The sequence below is a fragment of the Dipodomys merriami genome, unplaced genomic scaffold (genome assembly GCF_024711535.1).
Source record: "Dipodomys merriami isolate MVZ:Mamm:240054 unplaced genomic scaffold, mDipMer1.0.p SCAF_35, whole genome shotgun sequence".
In the NCBI taxonomy this organism is placed as follows: domain Eukaryota; kingdom Metazoa; phylum Chordata; class Mammalia; order Rodentia; family Heteromyidae; genus Dipodomys; species Dipodomys merriami.
This window is the reverse complement of record NW_027205048.1, coordinates 9,765,404-9,784,238: the sequence shown is the minus strand read 5'-3', so window position 1 is coordinate 9,784,238 and position 18,835 is coordinate 9,765,404. Positions and strand designations below refer to the sequence as shown.

At 43.7% G+C, this 18,835-nt stretch overlaps 1 long non-coding RNA gene across 9 annotated transcripts in view; it reads left to right on the top strand.

The window, feature by feature from the left end:
* The window catches only part of LOC138803832 (uncharacterized), a 78,470-nt gene extending 65,192 nt beyond the window's left edge, over positions 1-13,278 (top strand). For 8 of the 9 annotated variants that reach the window (XR_011365065.1, XR_011365066.1, XR_011365067.1 and 5 more), the window contains one exon: positions 12,223-13,278. This is a non-coding gene — a long non-coding RNA (uncharacterized lncRNA). The remainder of the gene's footprint in view (positions 1-12,222) is intronic. The other variant, XR_011365070.1, reaches the window with a different exon arrangement.
* The last annotated feature ends 5,557 nt before the right edge of the window (positions 13,279-18,835 follow it).

Genomic DNA, 18,835 nt, shown 5'->3' with positions numbered 1-18,835 from the left:
TCACAAAGTCCCTTCACGCAGCCCAGGAGGTTGGCGCTCCGCCGGGGCTTTGGGCAGGTCTGTACTCATGGCTCAGTTATATTTTTCACTGGCCAAAGAAACCGTAAGTCATGGGACTCCATGGCCATATTCAGCCCAAATTATTATGACCTTTTTATTTGTGGGGAGAGTATAGGCCAGCGGAGCTTTTTGGAAGTGTAGGTGTGTCCTTCCAGGGTGTGGATATAATCATACCTCACCGCTGCTTAAAGCTGTCTGTATCTCTGCCTTCCTCCAGGGTGAAGGCCACACTCATCATCATCATACAGCCCTGCACAGGGTGGGTTTTTGTAGCTCTGTTTCCACTCCCCTATAGCTATCACAGCCCAGGCTCCCACCATTGAGAATTTCTCTCGCCAATGATGGCCAGGCTCCGGCCCCTCCTCAGTCACAGGCTTAACTCCATTGGGTTAGAGTAGAGCTTATGTACCGCCTCCTGCAGAGGAGGGCGGCTTCCCTGGTCCTCTTCTTGTGTCTCTGAGGGCATGGACCGCCCCTCAGTGCTTCCATCTATCATGTGTTATTACGTGGCCTTGATTCTCCCAAGATGCTTTGCTCCAAGAGGGCAGGGACCAGGACTAACTCTTGTCAGGCACATTGGGGTTCTTGATTACTAGTTACATGCCAATGAATAGATGCTTTGTTAGAAAAGTGGGAGCCAGCAGCTTGCAGGTTAGGTTAATGTTCATCGTGTAACACGAGGCTGAGGTCATCAGTAGCTTTCTGAGAGCCCGAACAGGGAGCACATTTGTATCTATAATAAATACATCTTTTTTTTTTTTTTCCTGAGGGTTCCTGAGGGTTTTATTCCTGAGCAAATCCTCTTAACTGACTCCATTTCTGTGCTTTTATTGACATGTATTCTTGCCACTGAAAGCCTGCCATGACAATTTCACATTGCATAGGGCTGAAAGAATGTGCCTAGGTTGAAACTCCTTGTGGGAATGTCAAATTTTATTCCTGGATGCACTTTTTTCCCCTGCCAAGCTGGCTTTTCTCTACCTGATAATGGAGGTTATAATGAAAAGGCTGCCAGCAGCAATGTGGCAAACGTCAACGTTATAATACAGCTAGCAATAGGCACCCAAAGTCCACAGAATTACTCTTGGCTGAGCAGAAGAAGCAATTTTGATAAAGCCTGCCCTTCTGAGGGACTCATCGTTTTCTTGCAGAAGACTTGAAGAATTATGATAAAGAAGGCCGGCCACATTCGTTCTGTCTTTCAAAGTGTTTCTAAACAGTCATAAGGCTGTGCTATCTGAGCTCTTAATGACACCCACGACCAGGGCTTTCTTTTGTTGTTGCAAATATCCATGGACATACCTCAAGACAAAAATCCCAAAGAATTAGTTCCAAAAGGAACCTACCAGCTAAATCTACTAGTAATTAGTCCCATTTACCATGATTGCTATCAGGGTAGGAAATGGAATGAGGACTTTGGAGTTGATAGGATGGATGATATACAAATATTTTGGGTGAGACATAATCAGTTAATTGGTTTATTAAATTATTAGGAGAAAAGAAAACATTGTTTGCCTGAAAGAGCAATAAAACTAACGAAGAGTCACCTCTTTGAAGACTTGGTACATTAATTATGTTTATGCATCACTTACAGCGGTCCTGTTAGACAAAGTCTCTTTATCTTCACATGCCATGGCTACAATGTATTGTGCCACAAATGATGGCACCGACTTTATGTCTACATAATTACAGAAATCTTATCCCTTTTGTGTTTGCACATCATTTTCAATTTTTGGAATAGTTAAACTCCATTTTACTTTTTAATAACATTTTAGAAACCATCGTGATTCAGGTAAACAGAATTTGATTGCTTTGATGGGTTGAAAATGGTTAGCTCAGCCCGAGTTTATTTGATTTGTTTCTTCAGGGATTACAAAGAATAGGATTTTATCTCTGGACTGACAAAAGAGACAAACTCTGCATTTTTTTTTTTTTGCCTATGCAATGGGAGACCTGCTAAGCCACACAGCTCCTTCACAAGGGAATGTATTAGTCCTGTGTTGAATTTTTATTCACAGGCTGAGTTTTCATTCCATAAGACATGGGGTAGGTGAGGAAGAGGTCTGCTTTATTCCTATGCTGCTTAGCAGTTTATTATTTTATTTTACTATTTCATTTCATTTGTTTTAATAAGACAGAATCTTGCTTAATTCACTGCTCTTCATAAACAGGTCCTGAGGAGATAATTGGATGAAACAATGCCCGTCCTTCTTAGTGCTAGTCACTTTGGGCAAAGCCCATCTGTTAATTGAATGAGGGTTGTTCTTTTTTTTTTTTTTTTTTTTTTTGTCGGTCATGGGGCTTGAACTCTGGGCCTTGGCGCTGTCCTTGTGCTCCTCAGCTCAAGGCGAGTGCTCTACTGCTTGAGCCACAGTGCCACTTTCAGTTTTCTAGTGCTTTATTGGAGATAAGAGTCTCATGGACTTTCTTGCCCGGGCTGGCTTTGAACCATGATCCTCAGATCTCAGCCTCCTGAGTAACTAGGATTACAAGCGTGAGCCACCAGTGCCCAGCTTTGAATGTGTTTTAAAAGGCCATGTGCAGCTCACTGACCTGGGCTCACCTAAAGACATATCACTATGGGTTTCCCCAAAGCTTGGTTCTAAGCCCTAGGCAGATGGCGAGAGCTTCGGCACCATGCCTGGTTCTCTCCAGTGACAATGGAATGGCAGGAAGGAGCCAGCAATGGGTCAATGTGCAGAGAGGTGGCATTGAGGCATGTTGTGAGTATACTTGTTCAACATGGCCCTTGACTCAGGAAGAATGAGGTTCCCTTAACTCTTGATTATTTAGCAAACATGTCTTTCAAGCTTGACTTCCTGGGGAACTGGAGCCACATTGAACCAACCTTGAATTGTTGAGTCGGGAAGACAGTACAGATACTGCTGGGGGCTAGTAAAATGTGCTTGGAGAAAAAATAGGGATTCATTTACTTATTTATTTATTTCAGTCTCTCTGTGTTGTCCCGTTTGGTCTTATACTTCTAAGCTCAAGTGATCCTCCAGCCTCAGATTCCCAAGAAGCCAAAACTTGAGGAATGTGCTGGTGGTATGCCTGGCTTAGAAATGGGGATCTAAGTAGAAAATCCGGAACTAGATTCCTACTAGGTCTTATCACCTGTGTGACATTGGACCAGTTCTGCACCTCACTTACCTTAATTCTCTCCTGGGATCACTGGAAGGATTAAATTGATTCATGTAAGCCCCTGCCGCAGTGCCTGGCACAAAATGGACATCCAGTTAGAGTTCCCAGTGCTGCTAAGTGTAAATCAAAAGTATATTTTTTCCACAAGTGTCCTGCCAGGTGGTTGAGAATGCTGAACATGGTGGGGTGGTGGGTGCGGAATCGGGGGGCGGGAGAGAGGAGGAGAACAAATATTTGAAACACGCCAGCCCCTTATTGTCCAAGACCCTTAATGAGGGATAGCATTTTAATACAGCCCTATCGAGTTACAGGAAACCACAATACGTTATGGTGGGTTCCTTTGATTATGACCGAAACAGGCCAATTGCATCGATTCATGCTAGAAACCATTGAAACGTTCAGCAAATAACCACATGCAAATAGCCACCAGGTCAAATCTCATTATGACAAATTCAGCTTATACAAAGCAAAAAGCAACAACCTAAAATGTCCCTAATGGCACCAAAATGTTCCCTTGTCTTAGTTGCTGGTTAATTGATTTAAAAGGAACTGACGCCATAAAAATAATCATCTGGGCAATCCTTTGAAATTTTATACGATGCCATTTGGTTTTAATATCAACCTAATACTGGGAACATGCAAAGTAAATTCATAATCAGAGGAGGAGATATTAATCAAAGAAGGCTCTCAGGTGGAGGTGATTTATATATTTCCCCTTTTTATTTTAGACAAGAAGGAAAATCGAGGCTGGAAAAATTGTGCACAAAGGAGAAAATAATAGTCGGCAAGATGGAAAGAGAGGAGAACAAGTTGATAGAGGAAAGCTAGTGGAGGGTTTGGGGGACTCTAAGAGACAAGGCTAGTGCCAGGCTGGGGAACAAAGCACAGCTGTGCTAAGCACTTGGAAAATGATTTTCCAAAGCCTTTAACATGTCTCCCTGTATAGCATGAACTCTTGGATCTCCCGTCGGAAACAGTTTCCGCATCACTTGCAATGAGTAGGAACTGTCCTACAGATGCAGGTGCACTCACACCTTCCCCACCATGTGTTTGCCCTGTGTTTGGGACCATGCTTGTGCATGGGTCCATCTTGGCTCACCTCCCTGGATGCACTTGCTTCTTCCAGTGTCTGTCTCCTCAGCATCTTCAGGAAAAGCACCTGGATCCACAGGATCCACAGTGCAGGTTGGAGATGTATAGATGGGGGGGGGGTCTGAGAGGGGAGAAACAGGCAGTGGGGGGGGCAGACTAGTGGACCACACCCAGGAGCAGTGGAATGGACAAAAGGCTTGCCAGAATCCATGACCATAAAGGATGGCCAAGAATGTACCTCCAGGGATTAACCTAACCATCCTAAGTGTTAAGGAGCAAAGGTGTGTTCTCTGCAGGAGGGCAACAGAGTGTGCAGACAATTGACCTGAGACAAGGCAGAGCCCTTGCAGGCACATGCGCAAGGTCAAGACCAGCAGGGACCAGTGCTGATGGTATAGATGTGATGCTCGGGCAGATGTGTGCCACCAAGGCTTCCAGCCAGAGCCCAGGGTTACACCCTCCCTTGGGGAAACCCATATTTAGTGACCAAGCAAGGCAGGAGGACAGGAACTAGCCATTTACCTCACAAGGCATGAATTGTAATGAGAAACATGCAGAAATCCCTCCTAGACCCAGAGGAAAGGAAGTATGAGCGTGCTATCCAGGGCCAGAACAAGAGAGGTTTGTAAGCAGCAGGTACTCGGTTTGGTGGCAGCAGAATTAAGTAGCCTAAGGGCATCTGCTGGGTAAGTGGAGCAGGCGGAATTCTGGGTAGAGTCTGTTGGTCAGGACCAGGCCTGGATAACCAAGAGAGTGGGTAGGTGGGAGCTTTAGTGCAAATCTCCAGCCGCCCCCAATGTACTGTCTGTAGGAGTACATCTTAGAGCATTTAGGCTGCTATCCCAAAATACCACATATCATATGGCATCCATTTTTCGGTGCTGGAGACTGGGAAATCTGAGATCAAGGTATTGGCAGATTCTGTGTCTGGTGAGGAAGGCCCTGCTGTTTCTACATCCTCACCTAGAAGGTGCATGTCAGCCCTCTGGGACCCCTTGGGGACACTGATTTTGTTCATGAGAGCTCCACCCCCATGCCCTAATTATCTCCCCAAAGCCACACCCCAAAATATCATCACATCAGACATCAGGATTTCACACATGAATTGAGCAGCTTGGAACCAACAGATGAGAGAGCGTGAGTAACCCCACATGGCAAGAAAGAAAGTTGAGCCAAATACTGAAAGCAGATTGGAGTCTCCCATTCCTTCTTAAGCCAAAGCATCCAGTAGTGGGCAGGTACCACACCCAGGTACCGTGTGCAAGCGGAGCTTAGTACTCTAGTCACCAACTGCAATATACATACACCAGTAAGTCAGCGTTGGAGACTGTCTGCAGTGTGGCTCAAGGAGCTGTGGCTACAGGCCCTGGCTGCTGGAAGCAATTACCCAGGGTTGGTGAAGTACTGGCTTCATTTGGTGTACCCAATATTTCCATGGCAATTAATATCTTTCAGCATTCAGGCCTAAGCTCTACAAAGTGATGGCTGACAGGCACAAATCCAACCAATTTACATACATGTAAAGTTATTTGACTGAGTACTGATTTCTTTGCTTGTCAAACATTTCCCTTTTCCAGTTGGCACGCCATGTAAAATCTCTACATTCTTGTCAATCTGCTCTTACAATCTATGCCACCAACTGTCCTGCAAACGAATGTCAGAAACAATGACCACAGAACACAGGAGGGGAGGGCCTTTGTCTGCAGAGTGATAAACTTCCTGAATGTCCTTCTTCTGTACGTGTCTGTGTCTTGTGAAAGGAACTATACATTTTAGGTTTTGTGGGGACAAAGTAATTTTACCTCCAAGAGCAAGATCTGGAACTCTTAGGTATTGGCACCCAAGGAAATCGCAGCTGATGATTAATTCTTAGTGAAAGCTAAACTTGGAGCAATGTTAATGATGTTTCCATTTCTAATCTGCCTTAGCCACAATTTAAAGAGGATTGCAGACATTTTTGAGGCTTGGAGACAATAGCTCACGAAACTATTACTAGGTGCAACTTATGCCCCAGAAGAAATTTTCTGGCAAAAACAGCTGAAAGGATCCTTTCCTGTACATTTCTTACATGGATGTATTTGTGATGTGTGGGGAGAAAGTTCTGGAAAGTTAATTGTTTTTTGTTTTTGGTTGGTTGTAGGGCTTGAACTCATGGGCTGAGCAGTGTCCTTAAGCGCTTTTGCTCAAGGCGCTATAGCGCTCGCTCTACCACTTTATGCCACAGCTCCACTTCTAGTTTTTGAGTGGTTAATTGGAGAGAAGAGTCTCACAGGGACTTTTCTGCCTGGGCTGGCTTTGAACCAGATCCTCAGATCTCAGCCTCCTGAGTAGCTAGGATCATTGGCGTGAGCCACTTTGCCTGCCTGGCTTATTGTGATTTTTCATATGGCTTTGAACTTTAGTCAGGCATCTGAAGAGAGCCTCTGGTTGGCCGAGTAAAAAGTGGCAAAAGTGTCTGGATTCTTTTCCAAGAGCCTATGCTCACAAGAAGCGATGAGAACCAAGAGGAGTTTACCCGGCTTTTCCCTTCGGTGGCCTCACCTTTCCTCCCTGGACATGTTTGCTGGTATGTCCAGGAGAAGAACAAAGCTCTTCCCTGACTTCAGTCTTGCCTCTTTTCATGTAGGCTAACATCCATCAGGTCCCAATGCGGGGGCTTGAGCCAAATGAATTACCCCGCTAGGTGCAGTTGGCTTCTTGGTCTTCCCCTTGGCCAGCTTAGGGGTTAGGCATTCAGACAGCTAACTGTCTCATAAATAATGGGACACTTGGCAAACTTAGACCATGGGTATTACCAGGAATAAAGGCTTCATGTTGTGTGTGTTATCACGTTCTCATAGTTTCCATGGCCACCAACTGTGATGCCTCTGGTGAGGTGATGATTTGGGGCTGATGAGACACCCTGGTTTGTAATCTGATACATGGTAAGGCTGTTTAGCATCTCTACTTATTGCCCTTTCGGAATCCTCCGGCTGCCATTCTTACTGTCTTGAGCAGGTCACTGAATTTTCTTTCTAGTCAGAAAAGATCATTGCTTTTGAGTCACGAGTCTCTATGAACCCCCAGTTTGGTCATGCTAATGAAGACAAGGACCAATTTTTGAATACCTACTACATATAGGCGCTACACAAAATGTCCTCTGGACCTATCATTTACTTTCTCAATAATTTCAGGACAGACATTACTATCCCCACAGAGAGATGAGCCAATGGAGGTGCAGACAGACAGACAGAGAGAGAGAGAGAGAGAGAGAGAGAGAGAGAGAGAAAGAGAGAGAGAGAGAGAGAGAGAGAGAAAGAGAGAAAGAGAGAAAGAGAAAGCCCCAACACTGTGGAACCCTAAAGCCCATGATTGCACCACCATGCTGAGCTCTGCCAGAACATGTCATGGCTCTGAAGCACGTGGAAGGATCACAAAACCATGATCCCCGCCAACCCTGTTCTTACCAACGATGGCTCCCAGTCCCAGGAAAGCATGGCTATAGAGAATGTGTATCCTCCCAGATCTAAGGGTGGAACACAATGGAAAGGGCCCAAGTAGTTATCCTTTAAATAGCCACCGCATACGTGATGTCTGTCTAAACAGAGCAGGAGAAGTTCATCTTGGAGGAGGATTTGTCCAAAGGCTGGCGAGAACAGTTGGAAGACAGACGAGAACAGCTTCAGATCTCTTGGACTTGCGCTGGGATCATTCATGGATTCTGCACTTCATTACATATGAACGTAATTCAAGTGCACAGTTAAAGTGGAGCTTCACAACATGAACCGAGTTCTGGAGGTGTAGACCGCCTCAAGTGAGAGGGAAATATGAAACAGAATGTTTTCTTAGATGTTTCTTATATGGTGTCAACTAGCTATATTAACTATATTTATTAATCACTATTATTAACTTTTAAGAGGCAGTGGTGCTAATGTAGTCTTGTTCCAGCAACACAGAGGATTTCTACTCTCACTATAGCCTTGTATCTTCCTTTGGATTTAGCCTAGTCTCTTGTTCTTGAAAATGACCAATATTATGGGAACTAATGGCTATCACATGAAGGTTTACTTATTTTCTGACAGTACTGGAGATGTGAACTCAGGACCTCATGTTTACTAGGCAGGCACTCTACCATTTGAGCCATGCCCTCAGCCCCTTTTTGTTTCAGTTGTTTTTCAGATAAGGTCTCACATTTTTTCCCAGGCTAGACCATGATTCTATCAATTTCTGCCTCCTGAGTTTCTGGGATTGCAGGTACGCTGTATAAAAATGTTAGCACTTATGTGGGTTGGACACTAAGATTTCATTAATCATCTGTGCTGCCAATCTTTCCATCCAGCCTTATCTGTTAGCTTTGTTTAAGGTGACCTTTACCGAAGGTTTTGCAGGATAATTGTACACATCTATCCTTGCTTTTGCTCTGAGTGTTTTTGCATCCTGATTTATAGTCTTCTATAGTCTTCTTCTATATTTTCTTCTAACCTTATAGTGTATTTCAAATATATTATTATTCCCTATCGCTTGAGGCATAATCTAAGTTTCTTTTTTTGCACAGAAGAATAAGCAGCTCTTGCAGAACCATTTCTTATGAATGCACCCTTCTCTTCTCCTGTGTCAAGTTCCCATGTATACGTGTATTGGCTTTGAGCTTTGTCTCTGCCTGTGCCAATACCAATTTAGTTAATGCATCTTTATTACCCACAGATCATGCTTCTAATTCTCCAAATGGCTTTTATCCTTAGCCATACAGATGTTAGCCTCAGTGTGTCAAGAATCTACTGAAACTAATTTTTCTGATGAATGAAATTCACAGATCTTGCAGTGCTCAAAGGTTAAAAACATAGCTTACTGAGTTTCACCACCTAGTGATTTCTTTCTTCATTCACCTAGTCTCCTAAGCTGATTGGTGGGACATAGTTTTAACTCTGTATCTGACTTTAAGTAGATAAAAGTCAAGATTTCAGTCAATTTAGTTAAGACTACAAGTCTATAGGTCAGAAGACAAGTGGATTTAAAGGCTATGTAAAAGCATTGCTTGAAGAATCGCTTCCGTCTCACCTTTCTGGTGCACTTCATGAAACCAGCCAGCAGAGGGCAGAATGAGCATGAGAGTACCACACTTGTCTTCGCTTGGCCAAGGAAATAGGAGTCATTAGCTCAGACTATAAAGACAGCATGTAGTGCTAAGTGTGCTGAGCTGGTATAAACTATTGGATCTAGAGTGAGGAGAGAGGCTTTTCAGCCACTTGGGATGGTGGTTCTGGCAACTATTTTTTTCCCCCTCAGTTGAAGTCCTCCCCACATTTTGGAAGAGAAACTTGCTTTCTAATTGTCTAGATCAAACCTTTGGCTTTTGGTTACAAGGGAATGCTGTGGAAGGCGATGTAAAAACAAAGCCACTCCAACTACTATCAGAACCCCAAACACCCTCACGTAAAGTCTGGTGACTCACCAAATCAAAGAGGGGAAGATTTCAGCTAGGCTGGTTTCTTGCTGGTCATACTTATAACTTCTCATAAAGCATCCTGTTTATTTAATTGAAAGCTTCAAGGCCTGTGCATTATTCGATGACCAAACCAGTCTACTTTTCCTTGTGTGGCCAACACAAAGGGCTTGATTTTCTGGAGAGCTGTTTTGCACAAATGGAAAAACACATAATAATTCTCCTTGCCAAACAGAAATAAGCAAAGATATAAAGTAGATTTTTCCCCCCTTTGGGCTCTGCAGGACAATTTTTTTTAAAGGGAAACAAAACAGAACAAAGCCAATAAACTAGAAAAAGAGGAGCCAGGACTGTGAGTGGTTATCCTTTCAGTGAGCACCCTAGGCTGAGCTCCTGTGGTCTGCCCTCCATCCATTTGAGGCATTGTAGACGCCACTGTCCTGTATGTAATTAATTGGACCTCATTTGGGAGAGATGCCTTAAAATTGGAGAGGTCACTCGGAACAGTGTAAAACTAAAATCCTTTAAATAAAAAGAGAATGATATTTAATAGAGGTCCTGAATTTGACACAGTCAAATATCATAGCTGTGGCTGATATTATTGTCACTAAGATTTTTTTTTTAAATCTGAGGCCTTCTTTGGGTTCCTATGCAGTTCTCCCTGGTTGTCCTCTTGGCCGAGATTAGCTGGAGCCTCAGGCCGGATGTCACCAAGTAGCATCTGCTCCAGGTGCCCTCCATCATCTTCACGACTGGAGCATCCAGGGCTGGCTTGAATATCCACATCCCCATTGGAGCACAAGGCTGTGGAGAGCAGGACCTGTAGGCCAGGTTCACCTTTGTGTCCCCACACTAGCTGGGGTCCCTAGTATAACTCAGCTGATCCTTGCTGAGCTAAAGTCAAGATCAACTCTGCCCCCCAAGGCTTAGAAGTAGCCCTCAAGCCTTCAAAACTGGCCAACATGCTGCTTTGATGAAAGTGAGCACGTGGCTTAGCTCTGCACGGATGGTCTAGCGTACGTGTTTTCCAGAGCACTCTACTTTCTAAAAACTGATTTATACAAACATAAATCCAAACCTTTTGACACTTCAAAAAGTTGGTTTTTTTTCTCATTCGATGTAATAAATATCTTTCTTGGGCCTAAGACTTTACAGTTTATGTACTAAGAGGGCAAGGAAGGGTAATGAAAAGAACATGGCCTTCTGGGTCGGCCAATAGGTGCTTGACTATTTGCTGCATGCAAGAATGAATGATTTGCAGGCATGGAAATGTTGAAACCACTACAGATAATGCATGCATCGGGTGCTTTGCTGAGTGACTGAGAAAGAGGCTGAGTGCTTGCTGTAAAGTTTTATCATGCTTAGGCTCCAGAACTCTCTGAGGTTGCTACTGTCATTAGTCTCATTTTTGCAGATTAGAAAACTAGCGCTCGGACAGGTTAAAGATGTCTTCCCATGTTACAGAGCTTGTAGCTTTCTGAGCCATGATTTGAACTCAGGTATTTTTGACTCTAGAGCCCAACATTTTAGCACTCCCTACTGCCCCCCCTTATACTCATCTAAATTGTTAGGTGTGTTAAAGTCTTTTTTTGTTGTTGTTTTAAATTACACTAGTCAATTCCTGTTCCTGCTGATCTTTCTCTAGTAAGGAAAAGTCTGGGAGGCATTATATTGGATGGAGACAGAATCCCCTAGTCTCCACAGCAATAGGATGCTTATAGCAAGGTTTCCAAGGACACATACTGTCCTGTCACCTTGGTGACTTTCCTTTCTCCCCCTCCCAATGGCATTGGATTTGCCTTTAAGATCCTCAGCTGGGCACAACTTGAACTGGGAGGAGGGCCGTCCCTGGGGGATGGCTTAGAAGCCAGAGTTTGCTCTCCCAAATCTGGCCTGAGTGATAGAAGGCATCTTTGGCCTGAAGAAGTGTAATACAAAGAAAATCCTAATTGCTACAGCTAAGTAATTAGAAGATCTAACCTATAAATCATAGTTGTAGCAACCCCTTTAATTATGTGCACAATTAAGTAGGCGGCGGACGCACCACTCTTTCCTAGATGAGCCTATTTAATATCCCGTAATGGCAACAAGTTTCAAGCTGATTTATCGTGATTTTGTTTGGTCAGATGATTTTTTTCCCCCTGCATTTTAATGTGTTTTGTGGTTACATATTTGCTGTGAACAAACAATGCACTTCCCAGGTAGTGAGCTACAAAGGGCCTGGCTGTACGGTTTGTTTACTATTCCTTCAGGCCTCTCAGAAATCAAACAACATTATGTACTTATTTTTAAGTAGCTGCGCAAAAATCTTAAACAGCTGCCTCGAGTCCTTTCTTCCTCTGCCAGTGTGTACACACATACACACACACAGCAAAATATTGGAACAATGAGCAGTTTTCTCGAGTCTCAGTTGGATATCTGGAGGTAAGGCTTTGGTATGGAACCTTCAGCAATGAGCTCTGAGAGCATCCATGGGTGCTGAGATGCTGTCTTTTTTACTGCAGGGGACAGAGGCAACGCAGCCACACTGGGCCTACGCTGCAAGTCCTTGCTGTTACATGACACCCAGCTCGGAAATGGAGGATGGATGCCCAGAGAGGAGATTTTGAATCTCAGCTTTCAAGCCTTAGGGGTCGATCTGACCGATGGTAGCATGGCAATGCGTGGGAATCACATCGATGGGGGTTCAAATCCCAGCTCTGTCTCTCATTAGCCACATGCCTGAGGACAAGTTGTGTAAGTACACTGCAAGTGAATTCCAGGAAGAATGGAGTCAGCCTACCACCTGCTTCGTCTGGGGGACTGGAGACATTGCATACGAGGGTGCCAGCCTCGTGTCTGGGATGCAGGGGGTAGTAAGAACTATTGGGCCTATCACCTGAATAAATCCTGGCCTTTCTGCTTCACAGAATCCCCCCATAAAGCAAAAAACCAGCTCCGCAAGCCTCGATGGGAGTCTACAGACCAGGTCCTTGAAAGAGCAATAGAGGGCAAAATCACACAGCGACATGGCCAAACTTCCTCAACGCCTTTGTTGCTCGTCTTTCTCTCCAAAGGGCCCTGATTCATTTTTCTTTCAGACGCCCTGTCCATCCCAGTTCCCAGAGGCCCCTCTGTTCTCCAGGGCTGCCCTGGGCCCCCACGCCCTTTCTCCCAAGCGTCTCTTCTCTCCTGCTTCAGGAAGGCCTCAGTTTCACCTCCCTCTCCTCTGCATCATCTTGGTGTCCGGTAACGAAGGCAAGGCCAGGAGCCAAGTGTCAGGAAAGTCTCCCTCTTAGGAAGTCGCCAGCCGCCTGACCTGCCTAGCGCTCCCTGTGTGATACGCTCCCATACTGTGTATTTGGCTGACACAGTTTTCCTAAATTTGGTCAGGTTGTGGAGTGCACACTTGTTTGTTTTCTAATGAAGAGGCGGACTGGGAAGTAGGAGAACACAGCAAGCTAGGGGACAACCAGGGTGGCCATTGGAGGGCGAGGGATGGGGACGGTGAAAGGTCAAAAGGAAGAGAAGGAGGCCGTGTTCATTTCGTAACACTAATAATAAATGGCTGATCTGTGTGGCGCGTTCCCTTAGGGGCCTTTCATGTGTATTGACTTATTCTCCCATCGCCCCTCAGAGGTGAGAAATTCAGTGTCCCCATTGTACGGATGAATGTACCAAGATCTCAGGGGCTCACCTGAAGTCTGAAAGCCAGAGCCCAAACAGAGGCAGCCTCGCTCAGGAGTGCCTGCGTTTACCCCAGGACCAGCCAGCTGCTGGCTGCAGAAGAGGGGACCTCTGGGTATTCTTCTACTCCGTAGATGATGAGTCTGGGCTAAATCAAACATTTCATTGGAAAGGAAGGAGGTCCTTGGCCGCACCATTCTTTCCACAGAGCCAAATTTAACAGTGGCACGATCGGCCCTTCGCACATATCTGGGGACAGACAGACAGACAAATGAGAGTGTACAGCAGGAAGGGAATGTGTTCCAATGTAAGAGAAAGGCATGCCTCTCTGTAGCTGTGCACGAAAAACTTTCCCCTGGCAGTCTACCTTAGGTGGGCCAATACTAAGGTGTTTTTTGTTTGTTTGTTTGTTTGTTTGTTTGTTTGTCGGTCATGGGGCCTGAACTCTGGGCCTGGGCACTTTCCCTCAGCTCTTCAGCTCAAGGCTAGTGCTCTACCACTTGAGCCACAGCGCCACTGCTGGTGTTTTCTGCTTATGTGGTGCTGAGGAATCAAACCCAGGGCCTCATGCATGCAAGACAAGCACTTTACCACTGAGCCACCTTCCCAGCCCCAATACTAAGGTTTCATCTTGCAAAAGAACCTGCCAGGCAGAAAGACTCAAGCTCATCAAAGTTTCGTGGTGGTGCAGGCTGAGAAGAAATCCTTTGTGATTTTCCTTAAAAATAATATACATCTTTAGAAGCAACCATGGTAAGAATGACATAATGATTCCAAGATCAAAGGATGTGGGGAGAACACATCCAGAACCTTTTCTGGCACAGAAACAAGATTTTCCCCAGCAGGACATTGCAAAGCAAGGGCCAGCGTGTCCAACTAGGTTTGCTTTGCTTTTATTGTAAGTCAGTGTGCAGGGATAAGGACTTTCTAAGGTTCTGGCTTTGGGCCTGGTTTAAACAAATGTCGCCGGACCCCAGGAACCTCAGGGATCTCATTGCTCTTGTGGACATCAGAATTGTCGCTGTGCTCTTTAGTGACATCCAAAATAAAAGCAGAGGAATCATTGCAGAAGGTTTCTTTTAAAAAAAAAAAGATTTTTGAATGTGTTTTTCCTGTCCAATGCTGGGCTTTGGATTAGCATCCAAGATGCAGGTTACCTCTTTGTGCCCAGCTCTGATTGTGAATCTGTTGAGAGCTGCCCATCCTATTTAGTGCTGGGAATTTCACAGGCAGTAAACAGAATCTGGGCATCGCTCACCTCCTTTGATGTTTAGCACAATTTACAATGAAAGCTTTGGGAGATGTTTTAAACCGTGTAAGGTCCTAAATCATTAAAGGAATGTGGTGCTAGACTTAAAAAATGATAATTGAATGCATTCAACAATAAAGCTGCCACATTTTAGTGGCCTGTTTGCTAGAGGCTCTTCAGGGGAAATCAAGCTATGTTTGAAAAGAAAGGAAAAGAAGAAAGGACCGAAGAAAGAAAGAAAAGAGAAGAAAGAGAGGAAGGAAGGAGGGAAGGAAGGAAGGAAAGGAAAGAAGGAAGGAAGGAGGAAAGGAAAAGATAGTGAAGGAAAGAAATAAAGAGAAAAGGAAGGAAGGAGGAGGGGGGATGGGACAGGGAGGAAAAGAATGAAAGAAAGCAAAGAAAACAGGACAGAACTTCTCAAATATGTTCTGAGATTGTTATTACACAACTGAAACATTGCTGAGACAGTTAAGGAAAAGAAAAAATGGACAGGTGACTGACATAAAAAAATACCAAAGTTGGGTCACACTGGACATTTTTTTCAGTGTTTGGTCCAGGGTCACCTCCTTCTCCAGGCCCCTTGATCAATGTTTGGACCATACCTTATAAACCCTTATCCATTAACCAACCCCAGCCTGGCTTGTCTGGGATAGTCTCAATGTCTAACCACCTTGTTTGTTGTTTTAAAGTTACTTTGGAAGATTTCCAAAATATGTAAAAATACCCAGACTAGCATAATAAAGATCCATATACTCCTGTTTTCTTTTCTGTACTATTTTAAAACAGCTTCTAAGCATTATTATAATTATAAAAGACAAGAACATTGTTTAAGGAAGCGTTTCTTAAGGTGAGGCAGGTGGCTCAGGATTACGGAGTCCTAACTACTCAGGAGGCTGAGACCTGGAGGATCCATCTGGGCAGGAAAGTCTAGTAGACACCATCTCCAATGAACCAGCAAAATACTAGACTGGAGGTGTGGCTCAAATGGTAGAGCACCAACTGTGAGCAAGAGAGCCAAGTGAGAATACAATGCTTTGAGTTTCAAGCCTGTGTTCTCATCTCTTCAGTACCATGTCACACGGAAGGGATGAGCTATGATCTCATAATATAATCAAATGTCCCTAAGTGTTCACATTTTCTCATAGAAGTGTGTGGGGGGTAGGGGGTGGGGGTGTAAGCTTTTTGTTTCTTCGGGCTTGAGTCTGTTTTCAAATAAGAGCTCAGATTGATATGCCCATTCGATCTCTTTTCATCTTTGGATTCCTTCTCCATTTTTCCCCTTTTGATTTATTATATTTACATTATTGCTGTTTCATGGGTTTATTTTATGTGTTTAGTACATTACAGGTATTAACCTTACTGATGCTCAAATGATCCCAGGCTGGGCATGGGGACTTTTTAAAGTTGGCTCTTAATTTCCTCTGGAGAAGATTAAAACAGTCTTTGATTGCTTCCTAGCTTCTAATACAACAAGATAATCCAGGCTTGTCCTTTATATTTCTTATAATCATCTATTGCTGTAAGAGGCCAAGTTTGATTTTAGTTGCATAGTATTTAGAGACTGGAGTCTGCGTGAGGTCCTGTTGCTATTTGTTGTCATGGTTTCTAGGCCTTTTCTACCGTGATGGCTAGGGAACTTTTAAAGATAAAACACATCATGAATTTATACTGATACTTCCAATTCCAGTTAAAGATTCCAGATACACACACACACACACACACACATACACACGCACGCACGCACGCACGCACGCACGTTTTACCTTGCATTCCTGTCTTGGTTTTCTTCTGGCATGAATTTTCAGCCTCTTGTCCTGTCCATACATCTGCCACCATCTTGGTGACCTGAAGCTTGTTGTTCAATAGGTTCTCAGGAATAACTCTTGAGAAAAGTACTTTGAGTTCTTTTTATCTTCAAAATAGTTTATATTCAGCATCGTTAACATACATTTGTCTGGATACAAAGTATAAGATCACATTTTTCTATCTTTGATTATGTTAAAGATATCATTCCATTTTCTTTTAGTGTAAAGCATTACTATTCAACGGTCTAATAATAATTTTATAGGCTTTCCAGATGATGTGGTGCATTTCTGGTCTGGTAGGATTTCCTTTTCCTTAAAGTCTAGTAGTTTTTTAAGACTGTTTCAGTGGTGGTCTTTCTGGGCTTCCCTTCCCTTTCCTTCCGTCCATCCTTTCTTTTCCCTCCCCTCCCCTCTCCTCTCCTCTCCTCTTTCTCTTCTTCCCTCCCTTCCTTCTTTCTCTTCCTTTCTTCAGGTCTAAGCTATGGTCTTCAATATTTACTTCTGAATAACTTCATTTCAGAAAAAGATGTTTGAATTCTTTTGAGGATGTGATCTGCTTTTCTGCTTCTGTTCATTTCTTGGAGGTGTCGCAAAACCTATTATACATATGTCACCTTTCCCCTCTTATCGCCTAGATCTATCACCTTATTGTGGCTCCTTTTTTTCCTTTCTAATTTTTAATTCTTTCTAATTTTTTTGTGTTGTGCTAATTCAAATGAGGTTAACCTTCACTTATGAAATGACTTATTTTATTTTTGAATTGAAAAAAGCTTGGCTTCTGATTTTCTTTTCTATTTTCCATAATTTATACTACTTATCTTTTAGTTTATTTTGAAATATGAATTGCATCATTTACCAATTTAATGGGCTTTTTTAACTTGCTACTTACTCTGCTTTTTAAAATATCAGCTTGATGAGTGATTTGACTGCACTCCTATTTGCTGGTTGTGATTCTGTCAAATTAATTTTCTTTTTCCAGTAGGTAGGGCTGGGGTGGGGTAGGGGAAGCAGGTTCTTGGAGCATTTTTTCCTAGTTCCCTGGCTCTAGAGCTCCCTCTTCTGTTTGTTCAACAGTGTGATTTAAACACATAGTTTCAAATTTAAAAGAACTGCCTACATTGCCTATGCACACTTTCATCTGGATTATATTATATTTATCCTATGCCGGATTATGCTCCCAGCTTTTTTTGATCGGTTGTAGGGCCTGAACTCTGGGCCTGGGCTCTGTCCCTCTGCTCTTCAGCTCAAGGCTAGTGCTTCATCACTTGAGCCACAGCGCCACTTCCAACTCCCAGCTTCTTTAGTGAGGAGCTTTGTCTGGGTGGAAATTTTGCTTTTGGAGGGGTTTGGAGGGATATACACCTTCAGATATTTCCCACAACCCCTTGCAAGAACGGGAATGTGTTCTTTCGCTTTGAATTGCTGCTTTCACACGGACTGCTCTGCCACATTTCCAGTAACGCCTCCTTGGGGAGCCTGTTCTTAAGTTCCTTTGGTGGGTGCCCCATGGCTTCCTCCTGTGCAGAGGCTCATAGATCTTGTGGCTCTGAAAGGCAGACTAGCTTCTCTAGTCCATGGTATTTATCTGTCATTTGCTGATTGATCCATGGTGCCTGCTCTTGCTTCCTAGTTGCTTAGCTATAATTATGGGAAGGGTGGAGACATGCAAAGCTCCTCACTGCCCTACTGCTCAGTGTTGGCCTTCCCTCCTAGTGTAAGTCTTAGTTACATCCCCCTTTACTCTCGGAAGTACAGTGAGGATGATAAGGAACATGGCCATCCTACTTCTCCTCTATCAAAAATCCAAATGGTTCTAAAACCCAAAAGGTTTTCTAACTCATTTGGGGACAAATTCCACCCTGATCTGAATTCATCTGACCTGGCCTGACCTGAAGCGGTTTATAATGTCTAGTTGTCTAATTTGTTAGGAATCTTCACACGTCTTCCTGCACAAGTGTTCATATCTCTAATATTAGAATGTGGTCCCGGACGTAGTGATGAGTCACATAATAAACAGAATATGAACACGTAACCATTGCAAAAATAGGAAAAACTAAAAAGTTAAAAAAAAAAAAGAAAGAACTATGTCTGAGCCCTGGAATTTCAGATAAGGGAATGTATCTGTGAAAGACTTTAATCCTATTGTCATCAAAAAAATCACATCATGAAAGACATCCTCTCAAGACCTGTCCCAAGTCAGTAGATCAATTCTAATTCCCTAGAATTAGAATAGAAATTCCGGGCTACTCATGGGGCTTGTGTAGTATCGGAAAAGACATAAACGAGGCACAAGAGGCAGTGTCAACACACAGGAGAGACCTAGACAATGTGAACTAGACACCCTCTAGAGAGAAGGGCATGGAACAGGCATGGAAGGTCATCTGGGAAGAGAGAGAC